At 44.3% G+C, this 19,041-nt stretch overlaps 1 protein-coding gene across 4 annotated transcripts in view; it reads right to left on the bottom strand.

Annotated features, from left to right (window-relative positions):
- Positions 1 to 19,041, bottom strand: part of LRRC4C (leucine rich repeat containing 4C) — a 1,557,030-nt gene that overhangs the window by 188,828 nt on the left and 1,349,161 nt on the right. For 2 of the 4 annotated variants that reach the window (XM_045291147.1, XM_004708305.2), the window contains exon 1: positions 17,845 to 18,633. The exons of the other annotated variants lie outside the window; for them this stretch is intronic. The gene's annotated coding sequence lies outside the window, so the exon portion shown is untranslated. Of the gene's footprint in view, positions 1 to 17,844; positions 18,634 to 19,041 lie in introns of those variants that run through there. 4 annotated transcript variants of the gene reach the window in all.

The following is a 19,041-nucleotide window of genomic DNA, read 5'->3' as shown; positions in this document are numbered from 1 at the left end:
GAGTTGTATGAGCCCCAATAAAATGATTTAAAAAATTCAACACAAAAGGACATTTTGATCCTAATGAAATAGGAACAGAATAGAATAAGGGTCAGTTTTTAAGTGTACAAGTTTAATTTTGTGTGAAACTCATTCTTCATATGTTTCCCCATCCCTCACTGTGCACTGCAGCTCTGACACCTGTCCCTTTCATAAGTTACCCTTCAAGAACCCCGGCTACCAAAGAGAACCTTATGCAAATAGGGTCAGGGAATTCAAAACATTATGAGCTACAACTTCAGCACACTCTTGTACTGTTAACAGAATAGAGTTGGGGAAAAAAGGCCCTGAAAAACACATGAGCATGTCCCTTAGGAAACCACCCCACCCCTACCCCCCACTCCTCAGTGTCAGCTCCACAGAACAGCACAAGCAGATGGGCCTCTGAAGAAGACAAGCCCTGCTGAGCCCCCAGCAGCACATGGCCTTGATGAGGGAGCTCCACATCCCTGCTAAGCAGAGAGCTGCAGGAAACCCGGAGTTCTGTAGGGCTGTTCTTCAAATAGCAGCTCTCTAAAGAGACCTTGTAGGCAACATAGCAAAACCGTTTCTCTGATTTCAATGATGAGACACTGCTTGGTGGCTGTCTGTCATGGAGAAGGTTGTCTGCCCAAGTAGAGTCTATGAGGCCATTAATTAGAAAAAATAATGACAATCTAATTGAAAACAAAAGAATCTTTTGGCTGTTACTGTTTTGGGCTTTAAAAGATCAGCAGTTGAAAGCTCGTGAGCAGAATGTTCTGTTCAGTCCTGAAGGACAGATGGAAGCCCAAGACTTAGACATGCAGCCCAGTGGGACAGACTTAGAGAACCTCCACATCATAGGCAAACAGAGCCACGAGGAACTCAACCACAGGTAAACAATAACCTTGCTGTAAAGGAAGCTCATAGGAAACACAAGCCAAGCCAAACATGAGATTCAGTGGAGAAGAGAACTCAGCAGAAGGGGCTTTCTTGAGGAAGGATCCCATCAGGCAAAGAAGTGTTAAGAAATGGGTAAGTGGAGGGGGAGGGGTGAGTTAGGACCCAGCTTCCCAAACTTGTATGGCCCATGCCTTCTTTTCAGAAAAATAAATAAATAAATAACATGATTCAGTGCTTCCCTGGCAATTAAAAATCTTTGTACTATGGCCCATAATCCTGGATAAAGTAGAGATGTCTGCTCTTGCCGTCCCCTGATGGTTCCAGCAGCCCAGGCAGGTGGTATCACCCACTGTGAGAAACAGAGTCAGAAAAACAGCTGAATGCATGTCTGATACTATGAGAACTCATCAACAAGGACTGGAGAAAGCAAGCACAAGCAGGGGAGGCGAACAGAAGCCTAGCATCATCTAGGCAAGGAGTGCCAGGATGCAAGAGCAGAGGTGTCCTTTACAAAGGACAGGCGGGATAGGCAGGGAGCAGAACCAAACAGTACCTCGACAAGATTAGTAACTGGTGATAAAGATGGGCGCAGAGGAGGAGAGAAAACTAGGGCATGATGGCTGTTATAGGGTCCTAACAAGGGCGAAAGGCTAGGGGAGGAATGAGGCACATGCTTGAGTGCCTCAAACCCAATAAAAGTGGAAAGAAAGAAAAAGAAGTAGAGTGTAGTCACACTCTATCCTGCCAGCCCCAAGGCACAGGACAGTAGTTTAGATTGCAAAACTATGAACGACGCCACCAAGCCTCTTCCACTTCTCATTGAAAACACTTAGTTTTAAGAGTAATTGGGTCAAATGGACAGTAAGCAGTAAGGGACTAATTCTCTGATGTCAGGCATACCTTGAATCTATAGCGTACAGTATATTCCCACAGCATGAAGGGCTTTCTCCTTGTTACCTTGAATAGCAAGGGAGGTGACATGATCCCTGTCCCTGGAAGGCCCTGTAGGGAATATTCATGGGAGCTGTAGGCACTGGGATAACCTGGTGGGATTCCATTGCGTGTGCATGTGTGCATGTACGCGTGTGCGTATGGGTGTACATGTACATCTGTGCACACGAGTGTGCACATGCAACCTAGAAAGTATGTGAGTCTGTGGACAGTCCAAAAACAATGAGTGGTGATTGCATTCCCTGCAATTGCAGTGTCTGCCTCCCAGGCAAAACACAGGGTGAGATGCTGATGGCATAAGGACACTGATATGGGACACAGCCTCCTATCTGGCTCCATGCCCAGATAAGCAGAGAATCACAATTTTCTTTAGAAGCTTCTTGGGAAAAGGCAGCAAGCACAATGAGTCCCACAGCTACAGCCCCCTCTCTCTCTCCCAGGTACCGCCCTGGTGGAAAAGAGGAGAGAGGCTTAGGTGCAACAGAGGAAAAGACCGAAGCCCAGTTTCTGTGTGGAGGGGGATATCTTTTGATCATTCCCACTGAAATCAGTGCTATTGTCTTGTGGTTATCAGCAGCACCACTTCTTCAGGAAGAAGACCTGCCAACTATGAATTTCAGGACAGTTATTGACAGTTCAGCAGTCTGGGGATTCCTGGGATATGAAATGTTTCTTTAAAACAGGTCAACTTAAAACAGATAGAGGGTCCTCTGAACATACCCGTATGGCTGATTCTTATTGCTATCTAAGGTTAAATATGAGGAACCCTGGCAGTGTAATGGTTAGGTGGTTGGCTGCTCATTGAAAGATTGATGGTTCAAATCCACCAGCTGCTTCATGGGAAGAAAGACGTGGTGACCCGGCTGAGAAAATCTTATGGAGCAGTGCACCTCTGTCACGGGATTGCTCCAACTGAGCGGCAACTCAGTGGTACACAGCCACCACGATGTGGGGTTCCACTTTTTTTTAAAATGATCCAGGGAAACCTTGATTTTTAAACAGCCAAGGTTATAGTTGGAAAGAGGATGGGGAAGAAGCAAATAAACCACAACAAAACACATGGAGATAAAAAAGAATGAAAGAAAGGTCATTGGTGCTTTGATGTCTTTCAACTTAAGAAAACCAAATTAAAGACCTGAAATAATCTACGCAACTTCCTATCATATAAACTAAGGGGGGGAAATGCAAGTCTTCCTCAATGTTTTAGCTTTCCAGGCAAAACCCACCAGGAATGTGTTTTCTAATAGGTTCTATATGTCATGTATTTTGTTTTAGTCCTCAATTCTGAGCATGTTACTGTTACATAAGTATGAATGGCATGTCTACGTTGCTGTTGTTACTAGATGCGGTCAAGTCTGTTCTGTCCCATCGGGGTCCCAAGTGACAGAACAGAAGTGCTCCTAGGGCTTTCTAGATTGTAATTGACATGGGAATTGAGCACAAGGTTTACTTCTAAGGATCCACTGAGTGGGTTTGAACAACCAACTTTTGGTTAGCCACTAAGCAGGTACTTAGAACACCATCAGAGTGCCTTCTTAGATGCCTACAGTGCCTTTTAAAGCAACCTTGGTACAATGGCTAAGATCTAGGCTGTTAACTGAAAGGAAGCCAGTTCAAATCCACTAACAGCTTCACTAGAGAAAAGACCAGACAGACTCTGCCCATAAAAATTATAGCCTGATGGATAATTTTACTGTGTCCTCTAAGGTCTATGTTAGGTAGAATACACTTGATGGCACACAGCAACAAAAATGTCCTAAGTTTTATGTACAAAGATTGAAGGCTACAAAAGATGAATCCCACTCCACAAATTTGACAAGCACTCCTATGCTTGGAACAGAGATTCTTAACAAATATTTGCACCCAAAGCCCAGATCCTAATTGCTCCATCCACCATTGGCTTTTAAAAGAAGCAATGGACTATGACACATTGCTTGCATAGTCATCCCAGACGGAGAAATGGGGAGTTCAAGGATGCTGACTCTGTGATGGCTGAGGGCTCTGTAATGACAAATGAGATGAAAGCCAACTGAATGGAAGCGCACCTATGGCAGAGCAGGTGACCATGGTATGGAGGTTTAAAGAACTCCACCAATACACTGTTATTGACCGAAGATGAATCGTTTGTTCTCTGCTTGCATCCTCATTTCCAAAACAAAAATTAAAAAGAACTTGTAAATCCCCCTTTAAAAACAAAAAGTATTCTTGGAGATGAGAGGAACAATGCAAAGCTATTTTGAATGCAGATAAGGTAGTTCCCTTGAAAAGTGGATGGTTGTAACCTGGTGATTAGGAAGAAGAAAAAATAAATTGTTAGATCACTATTAAACCTAAGAATGAAAACGGCCCATGGAAGAGGAAGGAGTCGAGAGAATTACAGAGAATATGGAGCAGTAGCCCCTGTGATATTCTGAGCTTCTGGGTCAAACCAAACATCAGTCCCTTCTACTGCAGAATTTCCATATATACTTGTGTATAAGCTGAGTTGTTTAGCACATTTGTAATGCAGTTTTCAGGGCAAAATTGGGCCATGGCTGATATTTGGGTCAGCTTATACTCGAGTCTATGCAGTATATGCCCCAGTGAATTATCTATATGACTTAACCTCATGGGGATTTATTTTTTTCTCTTCTTCACAATCTAAGAGAGTACAACTAAGACAAAACCCAGGAGCTCAATTCTAGGAAACCTGAACACAGATAGATAAAATTGCCTATCCAGAACAAATTCAATGGAAGCATATTTCATGAGATCCGCTCAACCCTATTCTCCAAATTCTGGAGCCACGCCCAAAATCATAATGAATCATGACCTTCAGCTTAACTTCAAATTTAGAAACTCGTCTTCTAGTATCATTCCCCCCTTTTAAAAATCATTTTATTAGGGGCTTATTATAATCCATACATACATCAACATGTCGAGCACATTTGTACATATGTTTCCATCATCATTCTCAAAACATTTCCTTTCTACTTGAGCCCTTGGTATCAGCTCCTCATTTTTACCCTCCCTTCCCGCTCCCCCTCCCCCATGAACCCTTGATAATATATAAATTATTATCATTTTGTCATATCCACCCCTCACCTACTTCTCCGCTGTCCGTCCCCCAGGAATTTTCCTCTAGTTCTTCAATGCTCCCCGCCCCTCCACCCACCCACTATCATGATCCCAATTCTACCTTACAAATCCAGCTGGACCGGAGGATGTACACTGACAGATAGGAAGTGGAAATACAGGGAATCCAGGACAGATGAGCCCTTCAGAACCAGTGGTGAGAGTGGCCATACCAGGAGGGTAGAGGGCAGATGAAGGAGAAACGGGGAACATATTACAAGGTCTACATTTCCCCTTTTTAATGAACCATTTACCCTTACTTTTATCTCCTTCCTGCCTAAAGTCCATGTTTAATGACGAGTCCACAATCATTTACAAAAAGCCTCTTACACCATAGCTGCTGTCAAGTGTTCTCAGTAATGTAAGTAAGATCAAATGTGAGGGACTTCACAAAGTTCCTAGACAAATAGCATCAAAATAGAATGGAAGTTGTGAAGTCCCCTCACAATAGCTTGACTACCATCCAGATGCATTGAGGCACTGGACTTTGAGGTTTAGATGTATATCTCAGTGACAGTCACTGATTCCCAGGTTGTTGAAATCAAGGCTGAAATTCAGAGAGAAACAGTAAACTGCTCAAAGTCACAGATCTAAGAAGGGGCAGAGCTCATGTTATCCTAACTACTATGCCAATGAATATACATCAACAACTGTAGAGGCTCCGTGGGCATCTTCTGTAGGGCACGCAATGAGAAAAGACACAGGGCAGATACTTCGCATAAAGGAGCTATCTTTGACAAGGCGATGTCCGGGGAACAAGTATATTTTGATTCCAATTTCTCTAGAATGTGAATCCAATGTAAGTAAAGAGTTCTCTGTATCTAACAACACAGAGTGCTCCGGATGACTTATTTGGTCCCAGGCTACCTATCCTGTCTTTCAGGTGAATAGCTGGCCTTGGTTTCAGGGCAGCCTCCAGATGGCTTGTAAACCAACCTTGGGATCAAGGCAGGAGACTTCTGTGTGTCAAAAGCCACAGGCTGCCTGAAGCCTCTCTGTGATGCTGCAAACCCTGAATCTCCCCTCTCGCACAGCACCCAGGAGATGCGCTGTGCCTCATCCCTGGTCAGACTGAAAGGCCCAGCGGCTCCGTACAATGAACAGTAGACAGAGAGGCCTGGGACTGAGGTTTTAGTACAGACAGAGCCTCTGTCCCTTCTTGGCTGCCATGAGCAGCAGCAGGGTTGGACCTGAAGTGATGGCCCTGTGCCGGCAAAGCACTTTGGCACATGCCGGGGTATGAAAGGCTCTAATGAGACCCATTTCACAATTCACTGGCCACGTGCACTAAGCAGGCAAAGATTTCTTCTGAACATCCTTGCAAAATATCCCAAGGCCCAGGTCAGTAACAAAGTCTCTTGCTAGCCCTCTAAAGCAGATCTCTCACCTTCCCTTCCCTTCTCTTCCCTTGGCAGTTAAAAAAAAAAAAAAAAAAAAAGCTAAATGAGAGCCTAGCTTTAAAGAGACAGGAGGCATTTCTGACTACAGCTCTTGCTCCCGGACTAGAGGAACCATCCAGAGACCTGCAATGCATGCTAATCCTTCCACTGGTACAGAGAGTGTGTTCCCTCATAGTAAAGGCATTGTTCTTTCTAATTGTCAGAGACTGCTGCTACACACTCGCCTGGAGCGATCCAATTAACATATCACCACAACACCAACCATGATAATATGTTCTGTGTCCCAGCACAAGGGAAAGCCCCAACCCTGCTTCCATCCACAGTCTCCATCTAATTAGGTCTTTAATATGTAAACAGACGGGGAAAACAGAACCCAGGAAAGAAGGCTGTACCTCTGACTCACTTTCTGCCTGAAAGCGACTTCCTGGAGTTGGAATATTTTTGTCCTTAGTGGAACATGAGGAAGGTGAGAACAAAAGATAGTAGCAGGGGAGGACAGATGGGATGGGGCAGAAAGAGGGTGGGGGTGCGGGTGGGTAGGGGCGGGTGAGATGAGTGGGATGGAGGAAGAACTGGGGAAAGATGGGAGGGATAGAGGGAGAGTGGAAGGAATAGGGTTGCTGCTTTGGGAATTGAAAACCATGTAACTTCTACTTGAAACTATTGCCATAGCAACATTTAAACAATACCGACAAAAGCCCTCATAGTTCCATCCTTGCCTTCCTGAATACTGTGTCGATATTAACTCTTTGAGCATGGCTCGGACGGACGGCTTTCTGCCTTTCAGACATCAGAATCCCTGCATCCTTCCCCACACGGCATTTGAATGCATTCACCTACAGACATGTTCTGGTCCCTGCCAAAGTGATTCTCTCCAGAGATCAGCTAACCAGGCTATCGGCATTCTCAATGCCAGACCAGTACACTGGCTTCAGAAATATCTAGCTCTATCTAGCTCTCTCTGTCTCTCATTCCTAAGGTTGTTAAATACTAGCATATTCTGAATCTGGCTCTGATTCAAGAGACACTTCTATATATGTTCAAATCTCATGCATCTTTCTTAGGGAACTCACAGCTCACAAATATTGATCAAGATATTGGTTTAAAAAAGCAAAACAAAACAAAACAAAAAAGCCTGTTGGAGGAATGAGTTCCTCAGTACTAAGATTCTTAAGTACAATCAATCAATCAAATAGAAATCATTAGCTCGGTTGACAATAGGATATCTAGCACAGCATCTCAAAGCAATCAATCTGCATGTAGGCAGGCCCGCATCTCCAATAATGGGTGCACTTAATTACTAGGGAGCTCTATTAGGGGTCATAAGAAAAATAAATTTTGGTTTTTTTTAATCCAATAAATCTCTTTTGCCACATCCATCCACGTATTTACCTGGGCAATAAGTAAAGTCATATAATTATAGGTCTAAATTCTCCTCTGACACAGTGGTATGATCCGGAGTGTTCCCTATGTTCAAAATGGATGGGATGAAACAAATAGGTTCTTCACCAAAGAACCGTGTCTCAGCAGTTTGTAGTTTGGCAAGAAGCAAACTCCACACCGCCTCATCCAAATAAATCTCCCTTGCCCACCGTCCCAGCGGCTGGTGCTCCCACAGGAGGGACGCACTAGTCCGAGAACACTGCTCTGAAGCTTCGGAGGCCAAGACTCTTTCATAGGATTCAAAGGACAATAACTAGCGAGATTTTACAATCCCTGCAATACTTCACTGTAACTTATTCTAAATTCTTCACTGTTTACCAATATTATTATTTTGAGGTGCCTCCGTTGTGCAAGTAGCTTGAAAGTCAGGGATTTGAACCAACCCAGTGGCTTGGCCGATCACTTTCCTAAAGACTGTGTCACGAGAGCCCCGGAAAGCACTTCTATTCTGTCACCTACATGTTGGTCTCGAGTCTAGGGTTGACTGGGCCAAAGCTCACAACAACAAGAGCAACCAATAGTCTCAGAGATTTACTCTAGGAATCTCTAAACTAGAGAGAAAAATCTAAAATGTAAAGAAAACTCCCCTATGAGGAAAAAAAAGTGAAGGAATAAAAGGGGGGTAAAAATCCAAGGTTCAAGATAGCCTAGAAGTTAGCATTCATATTTATCTCATTTACTCACTGCCACCGAGTCCATTCGGATGTGCAGTGGCCCTTCAGGACAGAGTAGAGCTACCCCTGTGGGTCTCACTCATATAGCTTTACGGGAGCAGAAACCTTCACCTTTCTCCTGAGGATCGGCTGGTGAGTTTGAACTGCCAGCTTTATGGTTCGCATCCCAACATGTCACCTATGATACTAGCATCAATGATTATAGAATTTCAATCGTAACTAAATGGCATCTAACTAGTTTCCTTCATCTACTCCAGTGTCTTCCATGGCTCTTCAGAAGAGGAAGCAGAGGAACTGTTTGTGCGTAAAGCTGGAGCATCCCCTGAGGACATATCCCCAGCTCCTGTAACAGCAGGGGCTTGGATGTTGGGAACAGGGACTGCCGTGGACCAGCTTTGTTCATCCCGCACTGTTACCCAAAGAAGCACTTTTCCAACTCCCTTCTCTGATCATTCAACATTTGGACCTTTCCAATTGAAAAGCTATAGTCTCATTCCAACGGTCGCTAAGAGACCCCACTCCAAACAACATACTGCTTGTGCAACATGAGATTCCAAGGGACACCTTGGCCTGTGTGAACAATGTCCCTAAGCTAGACTACAGAGCGTGGTACATGGAAAAACCTGCAGCAGGGCTCCTGGTATTCTTAGTTGTCTTTCCATCACGGTGGACCTTATGCCTGACGGGACAAAATGTTGCTTGGTCCTGCGCCATCTTCATGATGAAAAATAAAGGAAAACCTCACCCATCACCATCATGTGGATTCTACCTCAGAGACCCTATAGAAAACAGAGTACAATTGCTCCTTAGGGTTTCTGAGACTGTGACTGGTTAAAGGAGTAGCCAGTTTCAGCTTTCTCCCAAGGAGCTGCTGGCGTGTTTGAACTCCACCCTGGTGATTAGCAGGCCATTGTTCAGCCCAAAGTACTGTTGGAGTTCCTTAAAACCAAACCAGACAGCACTGCTGTGGAGCTGATCCCAACCCATAGCAATCTCACAGGTCAGAACCCCAACCCATAGCAACCTCACAGGTCAGAACAAAACTGCCCCTTAGGGTCTCCCAGGCTATGAACCTTTATAGAAGCAGACGGCCCCATCTTTCTGGTTCACGGCTGAGAATATCACCAGGAGTCCTGTCTTCACAAGTAAAATGAAAGAAAGCCCAGCCCATTGTCACCCAGATAACCCAGACTCATTGATGGAGCAGGATAGAGCAGAACTGCCCCTCCAGGTTTCCGAGGCTGCCATCAAGGCTGTTCTAACTGCCAGGGACCCCATGGGGGGGGGGGGTCTGAGCCTGTAACTATGTAGCCTCTTCTTTTTCCAGCAGAACACTCACTGGGGCGTTTGAAGGGCCAACCTTGCAGTTAGCAGTTCAATGCCAAAGCCACAGCACCACCCCTCCCCCCTGTACCATTATCTTCAGGATGTGCAGCTGGAGTCTTCAAATGCAGCTAGTGTCAATATAGATTTTTAAAATACCTGAAGATCATGTATATGCATATCATACAGCTATGCACAGCACTCACAAACCCTTTGCTTTGGGCTGATGGCAACTGAATACATTTGGGGTTATATTCGCTGAATACATGTCAAGAAATGATGATTGGTCACTAAGTGGTTTTGATTCGTAAAACTGGAGAAAAATTGCAATGTACTTATCAGGCAAAGTATTTTTGAAACATGGGTCAATCATGGAAAAAATAATTAAAAGTAACCTTAAGAGTGGCATGATTGAAAAACTAATGAGTACATGAACAAATTATTGGTGTACAGAGGGCACGTAGATGCAGCGGGCCTAGGGGAACCAGCGAAGGTTTCCTAGGAGGTGGTACCATGCTCCGAGACGTGAATCATCAGGAGCCTAGTCCAGGTAAATGGAGCTGCTCTCACTGATGTTGAGTCAAAGCTAATCTGTCCTTTCTCCAGAGGAACAAAGCGTTCGGTGTGTCGGGACATACTGAGAGACATCTTGAATTGGCTGGCCAGACAATATGGTCAACCCCAGGACTCTGGATTTTATTCTATGAAATAAACAGAGAATGTTCCACGTTATTTCTTAGGATGATCATCCCGAAGTAAGAATGGATAAGGGACTGCACTGAATAAATGGCAGCAGTGGCTGAAAAATTAGTTAGGAGGATATCTTGGAGACAAAAATAGGAACCCATAGTAGGAGGCACAAAAAAGTCGGACTGCGGATAATGTGTTGACTGGGATTTCATAGCCAGGGGTTAAGAGGAAGGTTAAACATTAGCATTAGCATCATTTGGCAGCTGAAAATTCCTAAGGTCCCCAGAGCAGGGGCTCTCAACCTTCCTAATGCCGGGACCCTTTCATATAGTTCCTCATGTTGTGGTGACCCCCCAACCATAAAATGATTTTTGTTGCTATTTTATAACCATAATGTTGCTACTGTTATGAATCAGGCAGCCCCTGTGAAAGGGTTGTTTGACCCCAAAAGGGGTACTGACCCACAGGTTGGGGACCACTGCCCTAGAGGGAAAATGCTGTAGCCCAAGTAGTGGCACAATGAGTTACTCATAGCATAGCCTGTAACCTCAGGGTCAGTAGTTCAAAGCCACTGGCCACTCCTCTGTAGAAAGATGAGGCTTTCTATACTTATCAAGATTTACAGCTTTAGAAACCCACAAGGGCCTTTCTACTGTGTCCCGTAGTTCATTATGAGTTAGAATTCAACTCCAAGGTAATGGCAATGATGTGTTTTCTTTGCTTTGTTATAATTTATATATTTAGAAGCAGTTGGAGAACCTTATTTTGGGGAAATTGAGAGAAGGAATAGTACAGATATATCAAAATCTCAATTGAAATATTTACATTTTGTGCTGGGTTGGATGACAGTAAATTATCATATTAAATTGTATGCCAACATGTATGTTTACCAGAATGCAGGGAGACAGATTGGCTCTTAGTTTGGGTTGTAAAGCTATACAGCTACAGCTTCTACAACCAGATCCACTCTTTAGTTGCTTTATTACCTTGAAATTACTTAGCTTCTTTGCATATTAGCTACTTTTTATGAGAATTGGAAAGAAAATTATATGCTATTTTGTTTCATGTGGTGGCTGGTGCCTATCAAATGCTCAACAAATGAAAGCTACCACTGCTATTATTAGTAATAGTAAATTATATCCACCATCTCCTCAAGTGCTGAAAGATTTTTTAAGTATAAGAAAACTATCATCAACACATGCCAAAGTTAAAATAAAAAAAGTAACTTTTCATTAAGAATTCATTAGAAATCTGATGGATACTGGAAAACATTATTCAAACCATATTACCAGCTTTTCTGGTAAAGTTGGTAAAAGATCATTGCTCAGGAAATACAAAATAAAACTGTTTCCATGTCCATAGAAAATTTGCAGATTTCAATATAGAAACTAGCTAGCATTTATTGATTACCAATCATGTGGAACTAGATATCTTACTTAATATCTCCATAATAACTGACCAAAAAAAAAGTTCACTTTGATAGCCCAAGGCTTTGGAGCTTTTCAAGGTGAAGTGGGTGCAGGATCTGCTCTAATAACAGCAAGTAAGGAAAGCAGGAATCCAGTGTGTATCTAGTCTCAAACTCATGTCATTTCTCCTCTTAACTTGGTAGAATCTACTTTCCCTCGAATGCCTCACCAATTTACACCCACCACTGTAACACCGATGCTGGCTTTCTCCTGGAATCCTATAGTGTTCCCTTCCACATTGCATTCGTTTCTTGAAATGAAGGGATATATAGTTCTAATTCTTATCATTCCTATATATAGTTCTAATCCTGAATTACTAGGTAGTCAATTATGTATTCCGACTCCTAAACACAGTTTGAAAGAACCTTCATTCTCCTCTTTAACAGAGGGAAATATGAGCCCTCCAGAGCTGAAGTGATTTGCACAAAATGCAACACTAAGCATTAATGACAACAGCAACAATAAGGGAAAATCTAAAATAACATATTATATCATCTATCTGTAACATTGCTGCTATTTCCAACATAAGGAAGCCACTCAGTGGTTCTTTATGTATATACATATATATGTATGCATGTATATATATGTGTGTATTATATGGGTATATATGGCATTTTTAAGTGTATTTTAAGTATTTTTGTAAATGTAGTTTTATAAATGCATGCACACACACGTATACCAAACAGTACATGTAAATATAATTTTCTTTTTCATCTGGCTTTTAGAAATTCTGGAAACCATGCTTTTGTGTCTCTATGTTTGCCCATTTGAATGCTTGCGTTCATTTGAGTTCTTTGCTGGGGGTGTCTTTTAAATCAGGTTCAGTTAGTCATTCCATGAATATTTATTGCATGCATCTTCTCTCAGGCAGGCTTCTGCGATGCGGAGGATATGTTAGAGAACTAAATAAAGCCCTGGTCCTCCTACAGCATTGCAAGCACACTGCCTCAGCCTAGCTCTGCACCCAACAAAACCCCAACTGTCAACTTCGCCTTTCTCTGGAGAAATCCTTGGGAAGAAAAGGAAGATGGAATAGATTCTCGCTTCATTTAGAGTATCGTACGAGACACTGTGGACAAATGTTTATCAGTCGTAATTTTGCCTTTTGTCATACCGACAACATCACTTCCCACTCACAGTGACCCAGGGCCTGAGAGTATCACTTGTTCCCAGGGTAGGTGGTGGGTTTGAACCACTGAACTTGCATTAAGCAATCCTATGCCTAGTCTACATAATTTCTATAACTATATTACAAAATACTTTGCATTATCACCAACGTTTACGTGGTCACCAAGTGTATTGCCCACTACTCGGCGCGTGTATTTCCATCTTCACTAAGGAGCTGGCGTTCTCTGCGGCAGCTCTCAGTGCCTTTGCAAACCGTAAGACCCCGTCCAAAGTGGTCAGGCCACATCGATAACTGCTACTGCAACCTTAGTGCCCTGTCTTATCTATTCCAACATACATGTAGATGAACAGTTTGCCACAAGCAGGGACTCCTCGGTTTTGTTTGCAAAGTGCATTGGCTAACGTGAACTCGGAGGGGCTCCCTTTATGGGCGCCTTTACTGAATGCCTGCTGTGCTTAACAGCTGCAATATGATTGTGCCTTCCTGGCAGCCGGTTCCACGTGGTTGCTAGTACTGCTATGGACAGGCTCAGAAACAGGCTCAGAAAAAAGGCACAAACAGGCTCAGAAGGGTTAAGCACTCCACGTAACACAGTGCCCGTGTGGAAAGCTTCGCATTTCAATTCACTCAGGACACCAATTCACTGAAGGGCAAGTTTGACCTCATTTCGTGGCCACTTCTAAGAAGCATACACAAAGCAAATTGATAAAATCGTGAGAAATTCCAGTCACAATTTCCCTTTCTTAAAAATCCGTGAAAGTGGCCAACTGCAGGGGGCTTTTCTAAAATGAAGGCAGATTTCAAATCGTTTTTGTACCAGAAAGGGAACTATATAAAACCCAAAGAGCAACACAGCCGCCTGTCAGAGAACTCTGACGATGAAGCAGAGATAGGCTATCAAGAATAATGACAACTTCCTACATTAGGCCTCCTTTCTCCTTAAATGGAGAACAGGTCACCGGAAGCATGCTGATGAAACTAACAAGACAGAGGGCAACTGCTGCAGAGAATAGAGTTAAGAACAATGACCATGTTGACAATCTCAGAAAACCACTAGTACATCCATACGGCAAGGTCGGCACAGGTAAACGATATGGCATCTGCATCTGCATTCAATCTTCTTGGACTTACACCCTCAGTTGGGGCTTCATATAATCCATTCGTTGTGAGTGGCAGGACTGGGAACCTACGGGGTGAACTTTGGAGCCGGAATGGTAGAACGGAACCTGATGGCATCTAATATGAATTACATGATTGCCTGCAAATGCACCTTTACTTCGTGCATTCTGAGTCCAGACTAGGTATTGTGCACTTAAAATCCAAGCGCTTTCTGAGATACCCTTAGATCAAAAGCAGACAGAAAACACAGTCATAGTGTTATGCCCACCCTGCTATAATCTCATTTATATATTATTTACTTTCTTATACTCTCAGGGGGAAAATAAGCTTGCTTTACAGTTTCAGACTTGAAGTAGCAATGCATGCATAAATAATTTCTTGTGGCTAATCTGCTCTGTCTGACAAGACCCCGGAAGAGGGCCTGGCAGTTACTGCATTAGCATTTGCACACTCTCAGATTCTCAACGTGTCCACTAGAACTGCTGAAGTGCTTGACCGTCCTCTACTCCTTCTCAGGAAGTCCCCTCTCATTGATCCAGGAATAAGCAGAACCAACAGCCATCTTCAAGGGTCTACTCTGCCCAGGGCTTTGCATGGTATTAATTTTAATTCACAAAACAGTCCAACAAATGAGGTATTCTGCTTCCTATGACACAGAATTTTATAAAGGAAGAAAGAAAGAAAAAGAGAGGCCCAGAAACCAAAGATATCATCATCCAAAGGCTTATGGTTATTAAATCAGAGGAGCAAGTGGCTGGAACAAATAACTTCAAAGACTTGGAAATACAATGGATTTCTGTGCCTGTGGGCCTTGCAGAAGCCTGGGGTACTACAACCCCACAGACACTTGCCTTTCTACTATTCAGCTGCCTGCTGGTTAGACAACTGCTTTCAAAGTATTTACCAACTGCAGCCCTGCATTGAATTGAGGGGGCACATTTTCAGGCCTACCGTGAGTTAAATCTTTCTTCTGCCATGCTGACTCCCCCAAAACTGAGTCAACTCTGCTGGTCAAACCAGAGAAACTGAACCTCAAGCTGGGCCATGAGTCTCTAGCCATAGTGTTGTTGATGTCATTGAGCATGACGACCAAGGATGACACCCTTGGACGCCCCATCATCTCCAGATCTGAGCACATTTGAGTGGAGATGGGGGGAGTGGACACATGCCAGCCCACCATGTTAGACAGAGTCTCTCTCTGCATATATATAAGTTCCCATGTGTGTAAGTGTAGAGGGACAGGGACAGGTGATCCTGTGAAGTCCGTGAGGATTGTACTTTGAAGTCTACTTGTTCTAGCTATGAGGAAATCTTGGTGGCGGGAAAGAAGGAAGGAAGCAAGGAAGGAAGGTAGCAAGGAAGCAAGGAAGAGAGGGGAAGGGATGAAGGGAGGGAGGGAGGAAAGAAGGAAGGATGGAAGGAAGGAAACTTCTCTCTGGATTGGCAGTGCCAAGCTGATTCCAAAACTGGGTTTCCCAGTGCAATTCAAAACTGAATTAGGCAATAAAAGCTTCAAAGTACACAAGTCCCCTTTTTGGGTCAGTTGTGGTCAGTTACAGTTGGAGAGTAGCTTAATAAAATTTGAAACAACCTATTACTGCAGGTGGTTACCTCACTAGTGCCAAGCAAAACAAAATGAGCAGAAACTGCAGACAATCAGGATCACAGAGGCAAAAGTCTACAGTGAGCAAAGGGGCCTGTAGGGGTGGAGGAGGGGGTGGGGGAGACTATCCTACAGGGTGGATTCTTTTCAAAGGTTGGTAAATGTATTGCCTGATCTGTGTCCCAACAGGAAACATGTGCCCCAGAAAAATAAAGGAGAGAGATGCTTGGCCGTAGGCTAGTTTAGTTAAGGAGTAATGAAAAGGATACGAGTAGATGATGGGAGGGCAGACCAGACTCAGATGCTTTCAGCTGGGTGTTTCTGCTTTCTATTATCACCTCTTTAATCTACATCCAACTCCATGGTTCCTTAATGGCTCTCTAGGGACCACCACTCAGAGAATTAAATGTGCCCAACAGTAGGGAGGGGTCTAGGAGGGACAGATTAGAATGGTATCTATGTGTACGTGGTGCATAGACACGTGGCATTTCAGTAAGCAGAGGCAAAATCAGGGTTGTCTAAACTCTGCCCTTAAAAATTAAAATACCGTAATGAAAAAGGAGGGGAAGAGCCGAGCAGGGTAAACAGGACAACTTCAAAAGCAAAGGAAGGTCTGAGCTGGGACCCTCATGAAGTCCAGAATGAAAGAGTTTATTCAAAGCTCCTGGGACCTGGGTACCTCCTTCTGATCCTTCCAGATAGAAACAGCAACTGGGGGCCCACAAGTAGTTACGCCATGTGTGCAAGGTCCCTGACGAGCTTGGGTCCAGAACTGACTTTTTGGTCTGCTATTCAGAGGCTGGTGTGAGTCAACCTCCTCTTTCTGTTGGTCATTAACCCAAGAGTTAAGGCCCCCTCTAGGCCTCCGTTTCCTCTTTTATTGGCATGAGATCTCTGAGGAGTCTTCTGGCTCGAAAGTCATATGAGTCTATGATTCAGATAGCAGGCCCCAGGCAGGGATAACGAAGGGAGAAGAGTTTGCTTTGGCTATAGGGGTGAGGGTGGGGTGGGGGAGGCCAGCTGAGGACTTTAGAGGGAGGGGCACAGAGCTCATTAAACATCTCTTCCACATGTGGGCCTCTTTCCCTCCAAGAATCTTGCCATAGAGAAGTACTGGTGCTCTACCCACAAACCTTTGTCTTGAGCTTCTTGTTCTAACTTACCAAGAGGACCTTATGGAGGTCTGTCTTTTTCTCAGCAGCCATGTCCTGGTGATGTTAGGAAGGATTCAGATGAAACCAAAGTCAACTAACTACATAAGCTTCTTCCATCTACGTACAGGCTCTCTGTTCTCCAAAGAAGTGGTTAGTTAGACAGGATTGGGGCTGGGGAGAAGTGCCCCTTGCCCTATCCCCTGTTTAAAACTGTGAGAACCCGGGTAATCTGAAGTTCACATCAGCCTGTGTTTGCAAGAGAGATTGTACAAGATGCAGCCATCTCTCTCCATCAGTTACCTCCCTCCTGCCCACCCATCCTCCCACCACCCACCCACTAGCCAGGAGCCATCCTTTAACAGCTTGGCTTGAGTGCATTTTTTTTTTTGCATTAATATTCTGTTGATCTGCAATATCAGGTTGAATAATGAAACTTAAATTGGGCCCCTTCGATCTTTGGATTTCCAATGGCTAACCAATCATGCCTCCAACTGGGGGGCAGGGGGAGCTGCCAGACAACTTAAAGCATTCTGGAGTGTCAATCATACCGCGTGGCACCCCACACTGCAGCTTGGCTTTCTCAGGAAGAAATTTTTTCCCTCTTTTTTTTCCCCTGGTGAACATTTGCAAAGGCATTTGCCTAGGATGCCTGCAACCTGCATCATCACAGCAAAGTGGCTTACTGGCGAGCAAAGGCTGATGGAGCAAATGCATGCCTCCCCCCTCCCCCCCCCTTAATTTTACCCCTGGGCCCCCACTACCAGGTTTTTTAAAAACACATGAAAGGAGGTGAGGGAATCAGGAGACCAAGAACGCCAAATTAGAGAACATTTTCAGCACCCATAAATAAAAGAAAAATAAGGATCACTCACTCTATGTTCAGACTGATCACAGCAACATCCAGATGGAAATCCAGGTGGTTAAGAACAAGAGAAAAACGCACGATCTTGACACCAAAAAGGATAATAATTAAAAAACAGAAAAAGAACAAGAAGAAAAGAAAAAAAAAAGAGGCCGATGAAGGAAAATCCAACTGCAATTATCCGTCAATTTTAGTCAACATAGGCAAAAATCCAGCCCTGCCCTGCTGGTTTCTCTCCCCCAATCAATGCCTCTTTCTGCTGCGGTCAACTTTTCTTCTCCGAAAATTCTTTGCAGATGTATTATTAATTTCCTCTCATCTTGTGGGAAATTCAAAAAGAAGAGAAAACACCAGCGTAGCAAGTCCTTACTTTCCTAAGGAAAAAAAAAAGCAGATCCCCAAACTTTTCATTTAAAAAGAAAGAAAAGGAAATCTCCTTGGCTCACTTTCTCCTTTATGGAGAAAAACGCACACACTTTCGCCTTCCGGATCCTCGGTTCTTCATTTCCAATCATCCTTTTGGGGGGGAGGGGGCCAGCTGTTTTATTATTACTTATTTCTGTCAGAGCACACCAGCCCCCGCGGGTCTGACACTGGCTCATTTATTATTTTGTTTTATTTTTCAATGCTCCCTGTGTGCACATACACACATTTGGGTTGAGATCCAATTCTCGCAAGAAAAAGCTTCCTTCTTCCTCCTCTGGTACCATCAGTGGAGCCACTGCGTTGGATTCCGAGCAAGCTGCGTCCCGCATCCTTCATTTTCCCAAGGCACCCACCTCCACCGCCACCAAAGAAGTCTCCTTCTACATGGCCGAGGCCTCTCCCCAGCCCCCCTAGCCCCCGCTTCGAAGAATTTGGGGGTCAACCCCCCTCCCCCTCCGCCCCCACTCTTCCGGCCGGCCCCTTCTCCCCAGATCTGATTAGATTTCTAATCACAACCCAGTGCGCAATTGGATGCTTGATTTCAGCCACCGGCCGGCCACCTTCCCCTCTCCCTTCCAAACTCCCGGCTACAGCCCGTCTGCTTCCCTCCAGCGCCGGGGCAATTTCATAATCTCCCGTGAACCGGGGGGCGGGGGCGGAGGTAGAGGAGGAACATTTCGGGGCTCCGTCAGCTGTCAAGAAGACACCCCTGCCTCCCTCCCCACCGCCACTTTTTTCTCTTTCCGTTCTGTCTGTTGTCAGGCGCCGGGGGGCTTTCTCG

This window comes from Echinops telfairi, unplaced genomic scaffold (assembly GCF_000313985.2).
Source record: "Echinops telfairi isolate 266 unplaced genomic scaffold, ASM31398v2 ScPeMD7_60;HRSCAF=208, whole genome shotgun sequence".
Lineage (NCBI taxonomy): Eukaryota > Metazoa > Chordata > Mammalia > Afrosoricida > Tenrecidae > Echinops > Echinops telfairi.
Note: the sequence above shows the minus strand (reverse complement) of the source record. Positions and strands in the feature narration are given on the sequence as shown.